Below are 6,000 nucleotides of genomic sequence, written 5' to 3'. Positions count from 1 at the left end.
CCATTCCAAAACCCGGGCAATCGTGGGGTTCCCGGCGCCTCCGGGTAGCTCCGCTCCCCGCGGGCCCGTCAGCCAGGTGCAAAGTTCGCGCTCGCTCAGCGGCTGGCCCTGCATTTGAGTCCTGCCGGGCGGGAGCCGGCCTCTAGGTTTCTCCGGGGGGCGGGCGGCGCGAGCCACGCAGCTCCGGGCCGGTTGGGCCAGGGCGGAGCGGGGCGGGGCGCAGGCGGCCGCCGGCGCTCCCGGGGTTGCTACAACAGACCCCGCGCGCGGGAGCCGGCGGGCACAGGTGCGGCGGGGAAGGCGGACCCGCGCGCGTGCCTGGAGGCCAGCGGCCCCTCCTCTCCGCCGTGCGGGCCGCGCCGCCCCTCCGAGGAGCCCCCGGCCGCGGGCGCCAGCGCGGGGCGGGGCCGCGGCTCCCCTCCCCCTCCCCCCACACCTGGGCGGCGGCGGCGGCGGCAGCGGCTCCGGCGGCTCCCGCGCTCCGGTTGGGCCGGACTGGGCTGGGTTGGGCGCCGCTCGTGTCCCCGGAGCCGAGCCAGGTGCGCGTGGACGCCGCCCCCCACTCGCGGAGCCAGGTGAGACTGGGGCGCGGGGCGCGGGCGGGGCCGGGACCCACATGCTCCCGGAAGCGTCGAGGGCGCTCTAATTCCAGGGGCAGTAACCGCTCGGGATGGGGGGGGGGGCGCCGGGAGATGCCCCCTCCCCCCAAGGCTTTCTCCCCGGACAGCGCCCGTTTGAGAAAGCCGAGGGCGCGGGGTGCAGCAGCACCTCCCTGTGTCCTGGGCGCACGGAGCGCGCCTCCCCTGTCCCCGGGACCACGCAGGTGGACCAGCCCCAGGGTCTCCTGGGCGAGGTCGCCGCCCCCAGCCGGAGGACTTGAGCCGGCGGAGAGCCGCCAGGGGGCGCTCGGGGGGCGGGGACCCGTGCCACGGGCGTAAGGCCCCTGGGGATCCGGCGGCTGGTTCGCGGGCCCACAGCTCCTGTCCTGGCGCGCGCAGCTGCAGCCGCGGACTCCGGCAGGCCGGGGCCGGCGCGCCGATGCGGGCCCGGGGAGGCACCTGGGGCGCCCAGGCTCCGGGGTGGCGCGGGGTCCCTGCCAGCCGCGGTGTGTGGCCGGCGTGCAGGGACCGGGTGGGCGCAGGCAGCGGTCCCAGCGCCCGGCCGCGCCACCGTGAGTTATGCGGGAGGCTGGTCTCGCGCTCTCGGCGCCCAAGTTCCCTGGCAACTTTAGCCCGCGCCGAGCGGAGAGCGCCCCCGGGAACGCCGGCCACGCGTCACACCTGAGCCGGGGCTGCCAGACCGAGCCAGCAGGTGCGATCCCCACGGCCTGGGTCCGGAGGGTGCGGGGCCCGCGGTGGGCCTCGGGGCCGCGGGGGTCCGGAGGGTGCGGGGCCCGCGGTGGGCCTCGGCGCCGCGGGGGTCCGGAGGGGGGGGCGCATGCGCGGGCGAGGGAGCGTTTCCGTGGGGCTGGGGGCGCTGGGTGGGGAAGAAGCTGGTGTTAGTGACCGTGGGGTTTTGGCCGCCCAGCTTTCAAAGTGTCCGGGCGGGCGCCTGGGCCCTGCGGGTGGAGGGTTCAGGCCCGAGTCCTCGGGGGGCGTCGCTGCTGCAGGGTCCGGGGAGTCCCAGAGGCCTCGCGAAGATGGTGTTCTCCTCGAGGAAATTTGAGGTAGTGAGTTGGAAACTTGTATGACCTCGTTTTCCTTGGAGCTCAAGTTTCATTGTTAATGAGGTCAACTAGCTAATTAAGTTCAGCTTCAAGATGTGGGCAGGTGGTTCTGGGTGTCCCCGGGGGGTGGGAGGGGGTGGAGGTCGGACAGGCACCTGGGGTTTGCCCAAGGCCTTTGCCGAGCCCTGGAGCTGCAGGGCAGAGGGGGCCCTACTGTGTGCCAAGCATGGGCAGGTGCATCAGAGGGCTGGGTCGGTGCGGCGGGGGCGGTGTTAACTGAGGGGCTGGGGTCAGGGGCTCCGTGGTGACGGGTGCCGGGTTTTCCCTGGGATGTCAGGGCATCCTCGGAGCGGGCAGGGGAGCGCCCTCTGCGGGGAAGGTGGTCTGGTGGCTGCAGGGTCCACCTCTACCGGCCAGGAGGGGTCGGCTGGGAAGCTGGGCTCCTCCTTGGTGCCCTGTGGAGGGAGGCTGCGGTGCGCAGAGAGCCCTGAGCAAGGTGGCTTACCGGAAAAGGTGGTCCTAGGTGGTGCTGTTGACAGCCCTTGGCTGCTTTGACTGTCAGATCCCAGGAGGGGGTGGGGCTGGCTTGCCTGCGAAGCCCCGGAGCTTCCTTCCTTCCTTCCTTCATTCCTTCAGCAGACATGGGGCTGTGTGCAGGGTCTCTCTGCTGGTATCAGGGGCTCGCCCTGCCCAGGAGTGTGGTCCAGGTCTCCGTGCAGGGTTCTGTCCAGGTGGCCGAGATGGCGTCGGGGATGAGGAGCAAGAATGAGGGACAAAGCCGGACCCCGAGGAGAACGTGCCGCGAGTCGGCACCACGAAGGCAGCGGAGAAGCACCTGTTGGGCGTGGGTGCTTCATCCCCAGAGAGGCCCTGAGGGCAGAGCTCTGGTGGCCTCTCGGGCAGGCGAGTCGGGGGCCTGCCCACGCTGGGCTCATGGAGGCGCACCTGCTCCTCTACGGGAATCCCGGGGCGTGAGGATCCCGCCTGCACGCTGGCACCTGCCACCTGCCGAGCCTCCTGCTCTGTGGTCTTCAGGCCTCCAGCAGCAGATCCGGGCCCCCCGGGAAATGATCATCTATGGCCTCTTCAGAAGCCTCGAGCTGGGGAGGGGGCGGAGGGGCCTGTCCTCATCTCCACCTGCCCTGGACCCTCTGTGAGCGGATGGCTTGTTGAGGGAAGGCCCTGGGCCTGGTGGTCCACCCCCCGCCCCGGCACGGTCAGCTGCTCTCTGTGGCAGTTCAGGAAGGGAGGCCTGCCCCTTGGGGAGGTCTTGGGATTGCTTGATTTTTCTCTGGCCGCCGCACGCCTGGTTGGAGCTGGCCCCAGGTTGCTGTCTGCACAGCTGGTGCTGGGAATGGGCCTGGGGGTGAGGTGTTGAAGACTGAAGAGGTCCAGGTGACTTGGCTTTCCCAGGGCTGCATCGCCGGCCCCCCACGGAAGTGAGCTGGCCCCAGCACCGGCAGGTGCCACACCAAGTCGCGCTGTCCATTCTCTGTTTTCTCCGGGTAAAGGGAACGGCCGCTGTGACTCCCACGTTACACGGCGGGAGCCTGAAGCCCAGGGCAGTGGAGCCGCTTGGCCTGGGTCACCCAGCCAGGGCGTAGAGGACCGGGAACAGAGCGCAGGTGGCCTGGGAGCGTCCAGCCCCCCATCCCTGCATGACGGCCGGGCTCCATGCACGTCACCCGGCAGGACACAGCCGCAGGGCAGCGGGATGCGTCCTCCTGTTGCTGTGCCTCCCGGGAGACCTCTGGATGTGATTGGCATTTGGCTGGACGGTTTATGGTGAACAGCGGATGCCCCTTCTGGGAGCTCTCCTGGAAATACGGGGGAGGGGCCGTGGGGGCCCAGGAAGTGCCCCTCCCCCATTCAAGGGGCTTCCAGTCCCAACAGGGAGGGAGGAGATGTGTCCAACACGCCCAGCACCGGGAGCTGGCACGGGCCCAGCGGCAGCAGCCTGCTGGGTCAGGAAGGGTGCAGGGACTGTGGGACGGCCGAAGCGCGGGCTGCTTCCTGGGCGATGGCATTACTAAGAGCCTGCTGGGCGGCCGGCAGTGCCTGGGCCGTGACCCGCAGGGCTCCTCACGTTTGGCCTCCGGCTGTCAGTGGGCAGGGCTTGGGGTGACCTCGGGAAGGCGCCCCCTGGACCCTCAGGGTGGTCCCTCAGTGCAGGTTGAATTGGGCTGAAAAACCCTGACCTGAGGCTGGGGCCTCGGGCACAGAGCCTGCCCGGCCCACCCCCGGAAATTCTGGACTGGCCTCCCCCAGGGGTTCTGCCCTGGAGTCCTGGGAAACCAGTGTGGGAAAGCTCTTGTTTTTAGGAGGAGCCCCGAGTCCCGGGGTGCTTGACTTAAAGGGCTTCGTTTGGAGACCCCCCCAGAGGCCGCCCTTCTGATAGGTGGCTGTCACCGCAGTGGCCCTGCAGGCCGGGGTCAGGGCCCCTCAGACAGAACACCGGGGGCTGTCACTTTTGAAGCTGGCGTCCCATGTGGGTGCCTGATCATGTCCCGGCTGCTCTTTCTCCTTTCTAGCTCCCTGCTGTTGTGCCTGGGAAAGCAGTGGACGATGGCCCAAGAACTTTGGTCTGGCCACCCACATGGGAGACCCGGATGAAGCTCCTGGCCTTGGCCTGGCCCAGCCTCGGTGGCCAGTTTGGGGAGTGAACCAGTGGGTGGAAAATCGATCTCCCTCCCTCCCTCCCTCCCTCCCTCCCTCCCATTCTCTCGCTGTCTCCTCCCTCCCTCTCCCTGTCACTCTGCCTTCAGAGTGACCCTAAAAGTGGCCTTTGAAAACAACGCCATCCTCACACATTTCCTGCAACATTTTTCAGAAACGTCCACACACAGCAGCACCGCAGGAGTTCACCTGAGTTCCCTCGCAGGCACTTAGAGCGTCCGCGTTAATCATTTGCAGACTCTGGGCCGCAGCTCCTGGCATTCATCTCCCTAGGTTTAAATATTTGCAAAGAACCTGGGTCTCCCCCGCCCCATCCCCAGGGAGGGGAAATTCTGATGTTTTAAAAGAAATGGTTGTGGGTCGTGGGTTGCATTCCTCCTTAACCGCTTCCTGCCGCATAACCTCCGGGCTGGTTCAGGGTAGATTTGTTACTCGTATGAAAGTCAGAGGTGGCGCGTGCTTGAGAGAGATCGGCTTCATCCGCTGGTTCACTCAACAGCAGGCGCTGGGTCTGGCTGAAGCCAGGAGCCAGGAGCTTCTTCCAGGTCTCCCACGTGGGTGCAGGGACCCAAGCACTTGTACTATCTTCTACTGCTTTCCCAGGCCACAGCAGAGAGCTGGATCGGAAGTGGAGCAGCCGGTGCCCATACAGGATGCAGGCGGCACAGGCGAGGGCTTTCCCCGCTAGACCACAGCGCCGGCCGGTTCCCCGCTTCCTGTGCGTTCGCACGGCCGCTCTCACCGGGGGTTTCTGTCCCACCGCGCAGACGTGCATGCTTGTGGGTCTCTTATTGATCAGCCCAGCCCGCGTCTCCACAGGACACGTATGTGCACTCAGAAAGCATTTCCTCCTGGTGGGACAGTGGTGCGGTCACTTCCGGGTACCGCTGACCAAGCACCCCACGTACGTGGGCCACGGACGCTGGCACCTGGAGCCAGAGGGCTGTGGGTGTCGCGGTGTCCACACCTAGCCTTAGTCCAAATACCCCACCTCCCTGGGGGGCCCATCTTGGTGGGGAGCCTCCGGGGGGGCGGGATGCTGAGAGAGCGGGAGGGGAGAGGGAAGGGCGCCCCTCCAGGCTTTAATGGTGCCTGCTCCCAAGCCTCCTGCAGGGCCCAGCAGGTGTCCCCAAGGTGAGGGTGGTGGCAGATGTGTCCCCTGAGCTTCCCCACTGCCTGCCCTGCACACTTGGGCTTTCCTGCCCCAAACCCTCCTAAACGGGGTCTGCACCGCTTCCCCAGGAGAGCGCACAGACCACCAGAATCCTTACTGGGAGGTGGGGATGTGGGAGGGTGGGCAGTGGCCGGAAGCCTGGACGGCTGCAGGCCTGACCCCTGCCTTGGCTGGCGCTGGGTCCCCCGGGGCCCCTGGAGCAGTGCGCCTGTCGTTCTGTGCAGAGCCCCGGGCTGGACGACTCCGGGCCTGGAGCCCCCAGGATTCTACAGGTGGGAATCGAGCCTTGGGGCCTGGCTCCCTGCCCCAGAGGCAGAGGATGTGCCGGGAGGGAGGAGCGGGGGCACCCGAGGGTACAGGTGCTCCTCTCCCTCTGTGGCTCCAGCTTGCTCTGTGTCCATGCTTGTTCTTGGGACTGCCCGGCTCCGGGCTATCCCCTGTAGCAGGTGCACAGGGCTCCAGAGAGGGGCCGGTCCCACACCCC

The 6,000-nt window shown here is 67.8% G+C and overlaps 1 protein-coding gene across 7 annotated transcripts in view; it reads left to right on the top strand.

Moving 5' to 3' along the window:
• The first annotated feature begins 283 nt into the window (after positions 1 to 283).
• Positions 284 to 6,000, top strand: part of SHANK2 (SH3 and multiple ankyrin repeat domains 2) — a 386,561-nt gene continuing 380,844 nt past the window's right edge. For 5 of the 7 annotated variants that reach the window (XM_051839167.2, XM_051839166.2, XM_051839165.2 and 2 more), the window contains exon 1: positions 284 to 575. The gene's annotated coding sequence lies outside the window, so the exon portion shown is untranslated. Of the gene's footprint in view, positions 576 to 972; positions 1,312 to 6,000 lie in introns of those variants that run through there. The other 2 variants (XM_051839168.2, XM_051839163.2) reach the window with 2 other exon arrangements.

The sequence above is a fragment of the Oryctolagus cuniculus genome, chromosome 1 (genome assembly GCF_964237555.1).
Source record: "Oryctolagus cuniculus chromosome 1, mOryCun1.1, whole genome shotgun sequence".
Taxonomy (NCBI): Eukaryota; Metazoa; Chordata; class Mammalia; order Lagomorpha; family Leporidae; genus Oryctolagus; species Oryctolagus cuniculus.
Note: the sequence above shows the minus strand (reverse complement) of the source record. Positions and strands in the feature narration are given on the sequence as shown.